We start from the raw sequence: 12,982 nt of genomic DNA, 5'->3' as shown, positions 1-12,982 counted from the left end.
TCCCTTAAAGGATTCATCTTTTCCTTGGGAACTCTCAGCGCTGTGGACATTAAGAAACTTTAAGTGAGACTTTGACTCCTTCCCATCCGCTCTGACCAGCTCCTGGCACAGACCTCTTCACTCTCACCACCATGCTCAAACGTCTTCTGCAGAGCCTTCACGTACTCGGCTCCCATAGATCGGGACCGTTTCTCAGTGATCTTTGTTCCTCCAGAACATAGCACAGTGCTTTGCAGGAGCAAACAGCCAAGTATCAACAGAATGAAGGACCCACAGAAACCTCCATTCTTTGGTCCTTCTAACCCATCCTCTACATTGTGATATTGTCACAGCACTTCCCTACTGCAAAATTTTAGATGCTGCCCCAAAGCCCCAAAACTTTATTTCATATTCACGATCGAATTACCATGTCCAGACTCATGCCTGCCATTCTCCTCCTTCAAACACATCTTACATTCCAGCACACTGGACTATTTTTTAATTTCTTTGATTCATTCAACACTTACTAAATTTACTGTGCACTTAGCGCTGTTCGCACCGGGAATACTGAGACAAAGGAGACAAAGTCCCTGCTTTCATGGGCCTTATAACCTCGTGAGAAAGACAGGTAAGGACAGGAGATACAAAGGCAGAGGGAGACCCGAGGGCAGGGCATACATCAAGCAAACCCTTACAGAGCATGACACTAACTCCAGATTTTATTCTAGGTGAGCCGTAAAGGCAAAGAGGAGTCTGAACAGAGAAGCAACACTGACTTACATACCTTTGCAAAAGCTGTCCCCAACCCTGCCTAGGACAACACCCTTTTCCCCATCATTTTTCAAATGCTAAAATTTACTTGTTCTTCAAAGTTCCACTCAAAAATCACCAGCTGAGTGATGCTTTCCCTGAGAATCACAGGACCCTCTTCCTTTAGGCTTTCTCCCAAAACTGGAGACACTCAGGATGGTCTGTTCATGTCTGGGTGATCGTGTTCATTTATTTTACCCAACTTAGAGTGTATATTCATCTAGAATCTTTTATTCATGTTTTATTTATCTAGCCATGTTGTTTGCAAAGTGAAGTATGAGCTTTTTTTTTTAACTGAGAGACCAAATTAAAGTGAACATCACCTTTTTAACTTTTCCTTTCTTATTCCTGAAAAAAATTCTGTTCTCCTGATCACTGTAACTATTCCATATTTCCTGATTATGTGTATGCTTATTTATAAAACACACATATATACATACATATGTACATAAAGGTCACCATTTCCCTTATATATCACCCCGACGTATATCACTGGTATACAGGATTATTTTTCTTAGTGTTATCACATTCCTAAAGGTTAACCATAAAACAAATGTTTTTGTAAACATATTTAAATCTCTAAGGAAATGAACTGTGTAAGGAAAATTATTTAGGAAAACACAAAGTTCTTTTATTATTATTACAATATTATGTTTTACAAATGTAGATTTGGTGCATTATGTTGGCTTTTAGAATGGCTTGCCTATTTTCTCACACAGTTATACATGTTAGTGAATAAGAGCGACTCCTAAACTAGTTAAGAGTTGCTTTTTTCCTACCAGGGCAGAACAAAAATTCACTAATCACTGTGCTAAACTGTGTGTGGGGGGGGGGAGGGGAGAAAAGACCCTAGGTAGAATTTGGGTAAAAAAATATATAATACCATAATAAAATACCAAAAAGAATTACTAAGGTATTTTACAGTACAATGCTCTGCAGGGCCATAAACTGTACACCACTAAATTTTGTCAAGGTTTTTCATTTTTTCTTTGCAAACATAAGTATATATCGCTCCCTTCCTCACCTCAGCCTTAAATTGAAACCAATACAACATAAAGCTGCTTTTACATATGATCAGTAATTTAAATACATACCCATAGGAAGTAAGAGCCACATCATTATTCTTTCCAGCAGGGAGGGAAGAGAAGGATTTTAATAAGCATGAGTAGAGGTTACTACAACTTAGCCAAGACCCTTTGTTAGCGCGTATACATATTTAGACAAATATTTTGCTTTTAAATAACTGAGAAAGATAGTTCATAAAGAAAACAACTGAATCCTAACTACATCCTGTGCTCGACTAGTCTAAACCATCACATTTATTTCTTCTCTCAAACATCCACTCCTTCATCTCAATTACTTTAAACATACAGCCCCACCTCTGCAAAAACAGATCTAAAATTCAAGTACTTTACCTGCTGTTTCCAGGCTCTCTTTCTCTTAACTCAAGAATAAAGAATCTTCCTACTGGTACTTTTACTCTTGTTTTAGTTTGCTTATCAGGGCTTGGGAAGCCAGCTTCTCATTAAAGTGAATTATCTTTAAAAGCTCCTGTTTCCTATACTGTTTAGTACTTCCTCATCTTTACTTTGTATCTGCTGCCTTGAACTATTTTTAAGCCAATGAAACCAAGTTGAGCTTTTTTTTCCTGCATTCAGTAAAACCATGTGACATGGTGTGTTACACGATAACCCCACAGTTCTGAAGCAATAAGAGAACACTCCTAAATGTCATAACCCATATCCTGTCGGGCTATTTTATATACATATATACAAGCTACTTTACTAAGTTAAGCAGTTCATCCACTAACTTCCTGAAGGCCTGTGTAATATGCAGAGAAATAGTTAGAAAAATGAATAACAAATCAAAGAAGGAGGTGAACTTTCATAAAAAGCTAGCCATCCCCTTAAGATCTGACATTATCAACATGTTTGAATTAGAAGAGCTTCTTTAAGTCTCTCCTGAATGCTTTAACACTCCAGAGGCAAGCAGCTCGCCCTCATTCTGGGATGGCCCAGGCTAGCTTAGAGACAGGCACAGTGGGTTCTGGCCAGCTGAGCAGTGGAAACTGCTCCTTGTGTCCAAGAAATCCTTGATAAACACACTACAAAGGAGGGGCAAGGCCAGCGCTGCTGAAGCCCTCACACAACCACTCAGTCACCTCCTGGGACTCTTCCATGCCAAGACGAAAAAGGATTTTGGTAGAGGTTAAGGAAGAACCTGAAGGCAGCGACGCTGCCTCTCTCTTATATGAATGAGGGCTCCCTTGCCCTGATTCATTGGGAATACTACAAGAAATTTCCTTAGCCCAATTTCTCTATGATAGAGCAGTCATTTTTAAGAGGATCACAGCATTTCTAGGTACTAGAACCTGAAGTTAATCTTTAAAAACAAGAAAACTCAGTACCTCTGCTTGTTATACCAACATCAGAGACTGAGTATTAATTAGCATTTAGGGTTAGGATAGCAGAAAGGTAGAAATGAAAGGCACCCTGGAGGCTACTTTACAGGGAAAGAATTTAGTGCCTGGAGAGGTGAAATTGCTTATCTATGACAAGCTATAGATAGAGTGAGAGTTCTACAACCCAGGGCACTCTGTAGCATTCCTAGAGGGGTACACCTCACAGACTTTACCTTTGAGTTATAATCTAACCCAACCATCAGAGCTGGTTTCCATCTCTCACACAATACTCAATCCAGTTAAATTCCAACTAGCGTGTTTTTCCGCCTTTGATTTACTCACTTTCTTTTGGGAGGTGGGAGTAGAAGACAGAAGACCCGGAAAGTGAAAAGGCTGTCTGTGGGCAAAAAGCAGCCCCCTCTCCCTGCCCCTTCCCACCAGGAAGTCCTATACACAGAGATAAACGCTTTGGCAAGAATCTCTCTTGGAGAAAAGAAAGAGAATGGAAGCCATCCTATAGTCCCAGGATACGAACTCTTCTAAGAAAGTGGCTTATGTTACTGGAACTAAAAATCCAAAGGAGGGGAAGCTTTTCGTGTCCTAATTCTTTGCCGATCACCATGCACTGTGAAGGGAACACAGGGCGTTAGGACAGGTAAATGAGGGAGCTGCTGTTTACGTAGGGTCATCAAGAGAAGCCTTATGTTCAAAAAAATGATCATGGTGATGAACACACAACTATGTGATGATACTATGAGCCACTGATTGTAACCATGCCAAGAATATTTGTATGTTTGTTTGTTTACAATAAAAATATTTTTTAAAAAAACAGAGAGAGAGGGAGAGAGAGAGAAGCCTCTCTGAGGAGGGAAGATTTAAGCTGGGACCTGAAAGAAAAGAAGCCAGCAGTCCATAGATGAGATGACCTGAGGGAAGAAGGTTCCAAGCAAAGAGAAGCTCCTTCTTTTTTAAACTTCAAGCCATCTGAATATACCACCCTGCCTATCACCCCCAGGCATCTGATATCACCCCATTCCCTGGACACTTCTTCACTGGGACATCATCGTCCTCTCCACCACAATGACCATCACAATCCTAAGAGATTTAAATACCTATTGTATAAGTTCAGGTTCTCTACGGAAACATAACCGACAGGCAATATCTGTAAATATTATGAGATTTTTATAAGAATTGTCTTACATGACTATGGGGATGTGCAGATCTATATTCCGTAGGGCAGACCACAGCTGGGAATTCCAATGAAGGCTTTCAATGGATTCCCCAGGAGAAGCTGGCCAGCTGGCTGAAGCAGAGATGGAAATTCTCTCTTTTGACTCCTGAAATCATCCCTTCTCCTTTTAAAGCCTTCAAATGATCAGATGACACTTTCCTGCCTTGCTGAAGGCAATCTCCTGTGGTCATCAGCCACAGATGCCATCCGCTCACTGATGACTGAAGCCCATAGAATGTCCTCATGGTAACAAGCAGGCCAGTGCTTGCCTGACCATCACCTGGACAAGCTGACACATGACCCCAACCACCACACACACAGATAAACCGCTGGAATTCCCGCTCTTCCACACCTCTCCTCTACCTATCATACCAAGGGCTCTCCGCTGGATCTTTGCACTTGAAAAGTCAAATCTTCACCTCCAATGCGAGACTGGCTGACACCAATGCCCCATTCTTTTTTTTTTTTGTTTTTTTTTTTCAGTTCCCCATTCTTCATGTTCTACTTCTTACCTCACCTCCACTGTACCTGCTCTTCCTCTAGTCTGGAGTTCACGCTCAGTATTTCTCTTCCTTTAGGCCTCCCCCTTTGCTCTCTGACTTAGCCTGGATTCCGCGAGTAAGCATCTGAGCTGCTTGTATCTAGTTCCTCATATATCAAGCCCAACAAATCACGAATCCTAGAGACATGCTGCATCTCAGTCCTATAGGCTGCTCGAGCTAAATAGCTGGTGAAACTAAACAGACTGCACTGGTGTTAATTCCTCCACCCTTGGCCCGGTCCTGAGGATCACAGGTCAATCCTCTGGAACTCACACCCATTCCCCACAAGGACAATTTTTAGGGATCTTCTCGGTAGTCAGCTTTCTTCATGACTTCTATTAGAAGAAAATATTTCTCTCTTCATGAAGAAAACAAGTCTTTCAGAAGGTTCTCTTTCAACTACTCCCTCGCGTTGCCCCACATCACTCCTCCAACGTATACGTCTACTCTTTTTTTAAGGCAGTTTTATTGAGATATATTCGCATCACCACAATCCATTTTAGAACATTGTCACTACTTCAAAACGAAAACCCCATACCCCTCAGAAGTCACTTCTCAATTCCTCTATCCTTTCCCCAGCCCTATAAAACCACTAATCTAATTGTCTCCAAATTTATATTAACATTTTATATAAATGGAATCATGCAATATGTAGTACTCTGTATCTGATTTCTTTCACTGAGAATGTTTTTTAAAAAGACTTTTTTTAAAAATTAGAGAAATCGTAGGTTTACAGAAAAGTCATGTAAAAACTACAACCTTCTCATAGATCCCCCATTGTTGACAGTTTCTATTAGTGTAGTACCTTTGTTACAATTGAAGAAAGACTATTAAATAATATATTAATAGATATATTAAGTAATAATAATATCTGTTGATTATACTCTATCTACTTCCAAACATTTACAACCAACTTCACTACAAATTCTGCACAAATTAAGCATCAGTTCCCCATTCTCTACCCTCATTCTATCTTCTGGTACCTACAGTCTAGATATTAACTCCATGCATTGGCTCATTATAAATAGTTTGTACCAGTGAGCCCATACAATAGTTGTCCTTTTGTGTCTGACTTATTTCACTCAACATAATGACCTCAAGGTTCATCCACATTGTTGCATGTATCGGGACTTCATTTCTACTCAGAGCTGAATAATATTTCATTGTGTGTGTGTGTATACACACACACACACAACTTTTGTTTATTCATTCATCAGCTGATGGGCACTTGGATTGTTTCCATCTTGCAGCAACTGTGAATAATACCACTACCAGCACTGGCACTGTCTATGCCACTGTGAATAGTTTGTGAGGACGGTTCTCGTCCCTGCTTTCCATTCTTTTCTCTACCTGCTCTTCTGCCTCTAAGATTTCAATAGTCCTGTCTTCTTGTTCGCGGATTCTTTCTTCTGTCTGTTCAAATCTGCTGTTATTTGCCTCTAGTGTATTTTTAGTCTCTTCTATCATGCCTTTCATCCCCATAATTTGTTTTGCTTCTTTTTATACTTTCCAGTTCTTCTTTATGCTCACTCAGTTTCTTCTTAATATCCTTTATCTCTTTATGAATATTTCCCTTCATCTCCTTGAATTGATTTAGGAGATTTATTGGAACATCTTTGGAACAATCTTTGATTAGTTATTCCAAATTCTGCATCTCTGAAGTATTAATTCATTCTCTTGACTGGGTCATAGCTTCACATTTCTTGTATGGCTTGTAATCTTTGCCGATGTCTAAATATCTAATTATCTTCACGAGTTTACTTTGAAGGTCAGTTTCTCTCTCTTGCCTAGGGTTTTTTTTTCTTTTCTTTTTGCCTAGGGTTCTTTTGTTGTTTGGCTTTGTGTTAAGGTTTTTCTTTAGTACTTGGTTCAACTTATTCTAGACCTTTAGAATTGTCCATATTTTAAGTTATCAGATTTTTCCAGCTTTTCTTCATCTGACTTTTGCCCTGGATATGCAGTACAATTCTAACACTGCACTGTTTGTGCAACTATTTCACCCGTGGGAGAAAGCATCCTTTCCTCTGTCCTTTCCCTGGGAATCTTAATCTGTTCTGTTCGTTTTGGCTTACCTCTGTCGTTTTTCATTCCTTTCATTGCTTCTGCTTCTGCCTCATGAGCAAATCCCAGGAGTGTGACCTCAGCCAGGAAGTTCTCAAGTCAGTATTTCCAAGCCAAAACAGAGCCAGGGGCCCATGAAGAGGGTGCAGCTCGGCCTCCAAAGAGCCCTGGGCAAGGGTCAGGGAAGGCACCAAAAGCCCTTTCCAGGACTTCCCAAAACTGCACTTTCCCAGCCTGCCCAGCAGATGGCACCCCGCAGCCTCTTCCTAGCAGGACTAACAGGAGGCCCTGCACCTTTAAATCTCCACTGCCTCCATGGCGCCCTGTCCAGGGCAGGGTTCAAACTGTGGCTGCAACTGTCCTGGTCCAGGGCACGCTCAAACAGCAGCTCTGAACTGGACCCGGCAATCAGAATTCACAGATCAAGAGACCTGACCAGTGCTTAGCTGTGCCCCTCCCACCCACTCTTGGGGTAAACAACTTCCACACCTCTCTCCAACCACAGCTGCCGACCGGGGCCGGACTCCAAGGGGGCCACCTCAGGAGCTGGGGCTGGTGTCAGGAGCTGCTGCAGAGCGAGCTACTCACAGTTTTCTACCACAGTTTCTCAGTTTCTTTGTTCTGTTCTTCCCTGGGTGCTGTACGTGCTCTCCTGGCCTCTGCAGCCCCAGGACGGCTGTTTTAAACAGTCCCTGCAGTCCATAACTGTGCTGGAGGAGTGAGTCCTGGAGCTCCCCTCATCCTCCCTGGAAGCTTCCTATACATTTACTCTTCACTGCTGTCCGTCAGGCCCGGAGACCATATACCTAGGTCCAGATATTCACTTCCCATCTCTGTTGACTCTTTCCCACCCCTGAGTTTGTAAATGTACTCAAATGTCTGCTACCTTAAGAACAGTCTACCTTGGCCCCTTCTCTGGCTCCTATCTCCTTCTCTTTTCATACAAACTTTTCAAAGAATAGTATCACTTCCCATTTACGCTTCTACCCACTACAATCAGGACACACCTATTAAGATGGTATTTCTCTCTTAAAAGCCAAACCTATATGATATCTTTCAGTCCTTAAGTTACATTTGACATCTTTGATGACACCCTCCTTGAAATTTTCTATTCCTTTGGCTCCTAGATCATCATACTTGTAGCTCTCCAGCCATGCTGCCACTTTCTCCTTTGCAGGAGCCTCCTCCTCGCCTGCCTTTTAGGTATGGCCACCCCACACTCTGACCTTGGCCCACTGCTCTTCTGGTCGCACACACCCTCAGGTGATGTCATCATTTCTCACAGCTCCACCACGGTTAACTAACTGCTTATTAGCAACTCCAAAATCTCTATTTCCAGCCAGACCCCTCTCTTGAACTTGACAGTCATTCATCAAATTGTCTGCTGGCCGTCTTCACCTAGAAGTCCCAACAGGCAACCCAAACTCAGGATGCCTCAACTACTCACTTCCTTCACTCAAATTCCTTGCACTGATTCTTTCTCTTGCTATGCCCTCCCTGTGGCAGTCACATTATCCACACTCACCAAGGAGGCATCTCCTTGTCATCCCTGACTTATCTTCAAAGAATGTAGGGTAGACTGAATTATATACCCCAGAAATAGTATGTTCATGATCTAATCCCATTCCCATGGGTGTGAATCCAGTGTAAACAGGACATTCTGAGGACGTTACTTTTTTGAGTTAAGGGCTGGCCAACCGAATCCAGATGGGTCTTGGTCCTATTACTAGTGGTGTCATAAAAAGCCATGGGGAGGAGCTGCAGGCAGGAAGTCAGTAGGAACCTGGAAAAGAAAGGAGAAGAAATATCCAAAAGAAAATAGGGATTGCTGGCCAGCTAGAATGCTACTAACCCTGGAAGGAAGCAAGCCTTGGAGTCTAAAATTAAGACACTCCTAAACAAACAAAAGCTGAGGCAGTTTGTTACCAGTGGACCTGCCCGACGAGAGATGGTGAAGAGAGTGCTACAGGCTGAAAGGAAAGTATGCTATGCAATAGACTGAAACCACGAGAAATAAAGATTTCCTGTGAGGGGAACAACAAGGCCAGATGCAAAAAGTGGTTTGTAACTTCACTTTTAACTTCCTACAAGATCTAAAAGGTAAATGCATAAAATGTTAATGAGAAATAAATGGTTTTGGACTCATAATGAATAAGCATGTACTTTATGACAAGAACCACATAAAGGTGGCGAGACAGAGGGGCATGGGGACGTAGATTTTGCATGTGCTATTGAAGTCAAGTTGGTATCAAAGCAAATGAGATTGTTACAGAATCAGTATGTTAAGTTAAGCCCCTTAGTAACTACAAAGAAAATGTTAGAGAATATACAAGTTCACGCATGTGCATAGAGACAAAAATTAGAGAGTGGGTTGTTGGGGTGGGATGTAGAGGGAGTGTGGAGTTAACGTAAAATGGGTGTCGGGTTTCTATTTGGGGAGATAGGAAAGTTTCAGTAATGAAAGGCGGTGAGGGCACCACACACAGCAAATGTGAGGGCACCACACACAGCAAATGTAATTAATCTCACTGAATGATATATATAGGAGGAGTTGAGATGGAAACGTTTATATTGTACGAAAAAGAAAAAGGGGGGAGAAAAGGAGCAGCTAAAAAGACAATGACAGTTAAAGACCATACATGATCCTGGATGGGATCGAACAAGGGAGGAGCGAAAACCCTAAAGGACATTATAGGGACATATGTAAAAACTGAGACATAGGCTGCAAGCTTTATATCAATGTTAAATTTCTTGAACCTTGTAACTGCACATAAGTGAACACCACTGTTCTTATGAAATACACACGGCAGTCAGTATTAAGTGCTTAAGAAGCACAGTGTATACAAAAGTATTCAGGAAAGAGATCGATAGGGATACAGATAGAGACAGAGAGCAAGAGAGCAAGAATTAGCTATACAAATTGTGGCAAAATGCTAAAATTGGCGGGTCTGGGATCTGGGGAGATAGGGGTGTGCAAGAGTTGTAGTACTTGTGTAACTGTCCTGTAAGTTTGAAAGTATTTGAAAATAAAAGTTTAAAATGTAAAAAACAACCTCAGTCTCAGAACCCTCCCTGCCGCCCTTTGCCCCACAGCAGCACTGCAAAATACTGCTACCCCAGCTGCCTCGAAAGGCCATTCCTCAACTTCTCCACGGCTCTTAACATCCTGAACAACTCAGCCGAAGCGTCAGGAGTGCAGAAACCCATCCTAATCCTTTTTCAACCCCACTCTCCAGTCTGGAGCCAGCACTCCCCATGTGCATCCACAGTGCCTTTTCCTTTTTTTCAAGGATCTTTCATGAGCTTCTTTCTCTAAGCTCCCTGATGGCAGGAACCAGATTCTCCTAGTCCTGAGGCCCCTGTGTCCCTGCCCAGCACACACTCGAGGTGCAACAAAGTTTAGGGGAACTGAAGCCTGGAGGCAACACACTGCATGTCATCTTACAGACGATGGACGTGAAGCTCCGAGGGCAGCTGAGTGACTTTTTAAAGCCATCTAAGGAGAAAAGTGAACTTAGAATACAAAAGCAGACTAGCTAACTTAAAAGTTACTCTCTTCTCAAGAGCAGATAGCCTCTTTCAGGGCAGAGAATGTGTCTACGTTTGTACTTTCTTACCCTAGAGTCTAACAAAGTTACTATCTGAAATTTGGTAAATAATAGAGGTTGGCTCATGATGATTCCTGAGAAAGGGTTATTTTCATTTATGCACAGTGCAAGGGTGGGTTTGCTTCTCTCCAGCAGATGGAGACAGAGTTCCTTCACCTCCAGCCACAGACTGGGTATCCTAGTAACAGAACCAGCCTGTCCAGGGATGCCAGCACCTCCCCCCCCCACCCCGCAACCTCTGTTTCAGGGGACAGACCTAGTTCTTCTGACCATGTAACAGACACCTATCTGACTGATGACAAAGGCACCTGTCTGACTGATGACAACAAGGCTTTTCTTATGCCCTGGCCAAAGAAATCAGCTCTGATTTGGACACCTGACCCAAACTAGAAATCTAAGTAGAGTCTCACACATTGCAGACACAGCACACCAACAATTAGCACTAAAACAAATAAATAAAGGAAAATTAAAATAAATAAAGGAAAAGATCAACTAAAGAAACAATGACAATTAAATGCAATCCATGATCATGAATGGGTTCGAAGGAAGAGAGGAGGAAAGGCTCAAAGGGACATTATTTGGACACGCTTTACATCAGTGCTAAAGTTCTTGAACTTGATAACTGCACTTAAGGTGAATACATAACTGAGTTTCCTTGTTCTTAGGAAACGTACATGGCAGCATTAAATGTTCAAGGGGCATGATGTACACAACCCACACTGACGTTTCCAGAAAGTGGACTGTTAGATACATGGAAGGAAGAAAAGAAGGGGGTAGGGGAGGGAGGGAGCCGGCAAATGTGGCAAAATGTTAAAATTGGTGGGTCTGGGTATGGGGATATATGTTAGAGTTCTCTGTATGAGGTATCTGTTTTGTAACTGTCCAGTAAGTTTGAAAGTATTTCAAAATAAAAAGTTTTTTTTATAAAAAAGGTCAGCTAAGACATAACCTTTAACCTTTTGGTTCAAGACTTTCCTTTTGGTTAAAGGAATCTCCAAGAACAGAGGCAGTGACAGATATTGCAAACTCCATATGGTCAAGATTTTACAACACGACCAAGTTATATATTTTAAAGTGCAATATTTGAAAACTATTTCAAAATAAATGTCCTTGCACTGAAAGAAGTCCAACAACATATCACTGCATTTATGGATTAGCAATACACCGAACCAAGTTTTTACACATCCAAATGCAAAGGATGAACTCTGAAAAATAATTTAACTGAAGGGAGATGAAATGAGTCATAATAAGTTAATTATTAGCAATTAATTGGTGATTGTACTATAAACTTCATTACAGTATCAAAACCTGTGCAGTCTCATAAGAGTATTCAACCATGTTTTGGTAAAAAGGGTAAATAGAAAGGTAAGAAGTTTGTTTCCCATAATAAACAAGTTTTCAGTTTTTAATTACTGAGCCAAAATACTTTATAAGTCTCCAGAAATATTAAACAACATTTTTTTTAAATCTCAAGTACTTTGTCTCACTTGCTTAAAAAATACAGCACGATGAAATAGAGAGTCGTAGTTTATTAAGAATGAGAACAGGGGATGGTGGGCTTCCAGGAAGATGGTAAAATGGGGTGGACAGAGCCTAGCCCCGTTCGGTGGGACAAGATAGGGAAAGAGGAGAGAATAGTGGGACTGCAGTCCTGGGGGGTGGGTGATCGAAGACGGTCTTCCATGATTCTTTGAGGGAGAACGGGGGATGGGGTGGGGACAGCAGGGTGGGAGGACCAGCTGTGACCCACACCTGGGGTGGACGGCGGCCACGGGGAAATGCAATTGGAGGGAGCTGAAGTCCCTGTGCTCCAGCCTGGTTCCACTGCTGGCCGAAGAGGCCTCCTGGGTGCTTTGCAGCCGGTGGCACCTGTGAGGTGGGGGGAGGCTGGAGGAGGGGCCAGCAATTCACCTGGAAGAACTGCACCTCCTAGTGCTGGGAGCAGTTACCCAGCAGGGTGCCACAAATAGGCAGCTTCCCCTGGCACTACTGTCTGCTCCCCTGTCCTGTGCAGCACCAGCCAGCCGTCATCGGCTTACTGCACACAACACTGCAGGCATGCCATCTTTCCAGCCACCGCTGCAGGTGGGAGTGGTGGAGGGCCTGCAGGTGGAGGGCCTCAGACCACCACCTGCTGGTGAGAAGCAGTAAGTGCAGGCAGGCAGACTCCCTATCTACCTAAGTTTGGTTTTTTTCCCCTTTTTTCTATTCGTTTCTGCTTTTTAAAATATATTTTTTCTATATATTTTTATTAGTAGTGTTATTGCTATTTTTTAATTTTTATTTGCATATATTTTTATATATTTATATTTTTACTGATTTCTATTTATTTCCTTATGTAATTTTTTTT

The 12,982-nt window shown here is 42.1% G+C and overlaps 1 protein-coding gene and 1 pseudogene across 2 annotated transcripts in view; both read right to left on the bottom strand.

Annotated features, from left to right (window-relative positions):
- LIMS1 (LIM zinc finger domain containing 1) overlaps positions 1-12,982 on the bottom strand; it is a 166,289-nt gene that overhangs the window by 93,970 nt on the left and 59,337 nt on the right. The window contains exon 1 of one of the 2 annotated variants that reach the window (XM_077134946.1): positions 2,205-5,330. The exons of the other annotated variant lie outside the window; for it this stretch is intronic. The gene's annotated coding sequence lies outside the window, so the exon portion shown is untranslated. Of the gene's footprint in view, positions 1-2,204; positions 5,331-12,982 lie in introns of those variants that run through there. 2 annotated transcript variants of the gene reach the window in all.
- Positions 1-12,982, bottom strand: part of LOC143661717 (methionine--tRNA ligase, mitochondrial-like) — a 46,357-nt pseudogene that overhangs the window by 16,970 nt on the left and 16,405 nt on the right.

Source organism: Tamandua tetradactyla, chromosome 17 (genome assembly GCF_023851605.1).
Source record: "Tamandua tetradactyla isolate mTamTet1 chromosome 17, mTamTet1.pri, whole genome shotgun sequence".
In the NCBI taxonomy this organism is placed as follows: Eukaryota; Metazoa; Chordata; class Mammalia; order Pilosa; family Myrmecophagidae; genus Tamandua; species Tamandua tetradactyla.
This window is presented reverse-complemented; position numbering and strand designations above follow the sequence as displayed.